Here is a 4,355-nt window from a genome sequence, read left to right on the forward strand (position 1 = left end):
CTTATCACACCACAATTAGGGAAGAAGTTTGGCTTTTGAATAACAGGTAGGTTCAACATCGGTTTGAAGTTCAATGAGAGGACCTACGGGTATAGGGTACCTAGTGGAAAGAAACACCTTGGGTTTAAGTGACCGAGTTTGAGATCTGGTCATCATGTGAAGAAGTCAGGTTGGGTTATCCATGGGATTGGGTAAGGACGGTTCTGACCTGGGTTCAGGTGAAGACGAGTCACTTGTACACATGGAAGATGTTTGGGAAATTGGGGAGCTACAACTAGGTGACGTTGGGGCAGTTGGTGGACAATTTGGAGTTTATGGTTGTGGTGGGTTTAGGTTGTTCATGAGATAGAGGTGGTGCTAAGCTAGGCAAGGAAAGAATAATGTGATTAATTAGTTTGATTTTTGGTTAAGAGTTCTGGCCTACCAGGTTGAGAGGTATCATTTCTTAATGGAAAATCTTGCTCATCAAAGGACCTATCATCGTTGTTATTCAACCGTACATGTAAAGGACTAGCAGGAACTCAGCTGTTAATGAATGGTTAATCGAAGGAAATTCATAGGGCTGGTAACGAGCCAAACAAACCAAACAGGGCATCTTTGGGCTCGGCTCATTTACCAATGGATTGAGCTTCTGACTCGGCTCATGTAAAAACATTCCATGTTATTTAACACTTAATATATATATATATATATATATATATATATATATATATATATATATTACCCTCAATGGTTCATATTTTTTGTATATATCTTCCATGCATCCTCGTTGTATATATATTTGATGTATTCTTCTTTTTATATATTACAAATAAAACATACATTATACATAAAATATATATTATTTATACGAACTCTCCTGCTTAACAGCTATACGAACCGATTAGGAACAAGTTAGTGAAGAGCCAAACTGTAAAACTCTGATCTGGGACCTCAGGAGTCCGAGTTCGGTTGGTATTACTTCCCAGAGGGAAGAGGGCAAAGCTTACACAGATAAAATGTGGCTAAAAAAAAACTTTTTATTTTATTTTCATAATCAACTTTTTCTTACAATGTTCATCATTCATAACAGAATAAAAGCAATTACAATTTATTCAATGATAAGGAAAAGAAATTATACCAATTGCTCTGCTGAAACTGCTCACACTGTGACTGATACTAATACCTGGAACCTACAGTTGTAATTAAACAAAAATGGGGGTGAGTCTACAACCCAGTAAGAAATAATCATAAGTAAATAAACAATAATTTACAATTGTAGTGGGCTCTAAGCCCCTAGTCTTATTTTAATTCTCGATACACCATACATGTTTGTATATTTTAATTTCCCTCATTATCATTCTCAAATACTCTCTCTCTCTCAACTATCACTAGGTTGACTATACCGGTCATAGCCGTCTATTGGCGTAGCAACCCTGTAGAACACCCCAATTCTACATGTTGGCCAAACAATGAACCATATACTCTCAGTGGTCCCCAGACCACCAGGCACTGTAGTGAACCACCACGGGGACCCCACCGGTATCTAGCCGGGAGGTCAAGCTCTCAATCTCGGCATGGTTCATGCTACATCCTAAACATGTTGATTAGCAACCATCCATGATCCTCCAGAGTCTCAAACCAGTGTGAGTGAAATCCTAAGTCATAACTAAGTTCACATATTGAACAAATTCTTAACTTCAAGTTCACTCGTTCCCTCACGAGTGGTGTCATGAATAATCACAACAATCTCATTCTTAATCTCATGATGACGTTAGGACTCACACCGCTCTTACTTAGCATGCAATGATGTAGTGTCTCTACATCATTAAATCACTGGCAGCCCACTCTCCATGGTGGCTGCACTCTGGCCGCGAACCAGGTAGCCCTTGCCACAGGTCGCCACTTCCGAGATTTAAGGGGTACTGCATGCTAAACTTTGAATATCCATTCATATCACGTGAATGAACTAAATGAGACTATAATCTAAACTTAATCTCATCACAATGCATGATATGAATGATCAATTAGACATGCAATCACTATAGCTTTTTATCATGCATGACATATTACAACTAACATGCATATCACAATGTATTTAAATTAACTCATAATGTCAAACATGAATTTATGCATGTCATGGTCTCATTCTAATCGTATCAAATCTATAGCACTACGATAACAAGCAACGTGCAAAAGAGTTTATTCACATCTAAAGTTACTTATAATATCCCTTACCTCAAGTGCGAACACTGTACTTCCACCGAAGGTGAGTCTCAAGATGCTCTAACAATAGGATTTGGTCATTAAAGCAATATATTTGAATTAATTCACAAAACCTCTTACTAAAATTACCAAAATACCCCTCACGAATCTTACTCAAGAATCCACGATTTTTGGATTATTATTTTGACTAAATTTTATAAATCAATGTATTCCCCTCTTTAATATGAATCCAACGCACCAAACCTCACTTAATTCTGAGTTCGGAGTGCGAAGATATGTCCATTTTACTGAAATGGATCTCAAGTATCCAAATGGATATCTTGGTACCTTTCAGATTTCGGGGCAATTCGAGACTATTTTCTGATCCAATTCTGATCTGGATCCAAACTCTGACTGTTTGGATTCAGATCCATTACTTATCTGGATCCAAAACTGTTTGACTGGATTCAGAAAAATCTGACTAGATCTAGAATATTCTAACTGGATCCAGAATAGCTTGACTGGATCTGGACCTGCCTGACTGGATCCTGATCAGTCCGATTGGATCCAGATCTGTCTGACAGAGTCTAGACCTGCCTGACTGGGTCTGGATCCAAGACTGATCCAGTGAGATCTAGACTGGCTTAATCTGGTTCCAGGACCGGTCTAAATCGAACCGGGTCCTGTCTCAAAACCCAGGTCCAGACCTGACTGGTTCGGTTTGGACCTTGGTTCAAACCAGATCGATTCAGACCCGATTCGGTCTGAACCGGTTCAACCCGAACCAGAATTAACCAACCCGGTTTGGCTTGAACCGGTTCGACCCGAACCGGTTTGGCTTGAACTGGTTCGACCCGAACCGGTTTGGCTTGAACCGGTTCGATCCGAACCGGTTTGGCTTGAAACGGTTCCATCCGAACCGGTTTGGCTTGAACCGGTTCGACCCGAACCGGTTTGGCTTGAACTGGTTCGACCCGAACCGGTTTGGCTTGAACCGGTTCGATCCGAACCGATTTGGCTTGAAACGGTTCCATCCGAATCGGTTTGGCTTGAACCGGTTCGATCCGAACCGGTTCACCAAAATCACGTGACCCGGTTCGGTCTGGGTCGCACCCAGGTCGAACCGGCCTCTTTTTTTTTTTTAGAACTCGGTCTGGGCGCGACCCAGACTGCTGAGCTCGGTTTGGGTCACACCCAGACCGACCCGGTCTGCTAAAAAGTACCGAAAGGGGCAAAGCCCCTTTCGTTTACAGAGAGGGGGCGGCCACATGCCGACCCTCTCCACTGTACCCAGGAGGCATCGGCCGGTGGCCAGTGTCGGCCGCCCCCAACGCAGGGAGATCGGTCGCCGGCGTCGGTCGGCTGGCCGATCCCCTCTCTCTCTCTCTCTCTCTCTCTCTCTCTCTCTCTCTCTCTCTCTCTCTCTCTCTGTTTCCATTTTTTTTTTTCATTACCTACAACTCGCCGGCAGCAATGGCTGTCAGCCCCCCTGAGCTCGGATCAAAAGAGAAGAACAAAGAAGAAGATGGGGGAAGGTGGGCTTATCTTGCTGTTGCCGCCGCCGTCCTCGCCGGTAAGCACCTCTCCTCTCTCTCGCTCTCTTTCTCTCTGTGCAGGGTGCGGAAAGGGGAACCTGCGTGAGGGTTTTTATAACCCTCACGCAGGGTGAGGGGCTGAGGATAACCTCCCCCCCCCCTCCCCCCCCCCCCTTCCCGCGGATTTCGAGGGTGAGGTTTATCCTCACCCCTCTCTTGTTACGCGGTTTCCCCTTTGGGGAAACCGTTACCTTTTTTTTAAGATTCTCCTCCGGCGACTTCGACGGAGGGGGTTTTACAATTCTACCCCCCTTAAAAGAAGATTCGTCCTGAATCTTACCTGGAAACAAATGTGAAAATTGCTCGCGGATATCGGATTCACGCTCCCAAGTAGCCTCCTTATTGTTGTGATGACTCCACTTAACCAAAACCAGAGATAACTCCTTGTTTCTGAGCTTTTGCACTTTCGTGTCCAGAATTTCGATGGGCTTTTCTGTCATACTCAAATCATCTTGTAAATCTAATACAGTCTCGACTGTATCCAATATGTGGGTGGGATCTGGCACATACCTCCGCAACATGGAAACATGGAACACGTTATGAATTCGAGATAAGGAAGGTGGTAGAGTTAACCGG

Source organism: Nuphar pumila, chromosome 10, assembly GCF_984573655.1.
Source record: "Nuphar pumila chromosome 10, dmNupPumi1.hap1.1, whole genome shotgun sequence".
NCBI classification, from domain to species: Eukaryota; Viridiplantae; Streptophyta; class Magnoliopsida; order Nymphaeales; family Nymphaeaceae; genus Nuphar; species Nuphar pumila.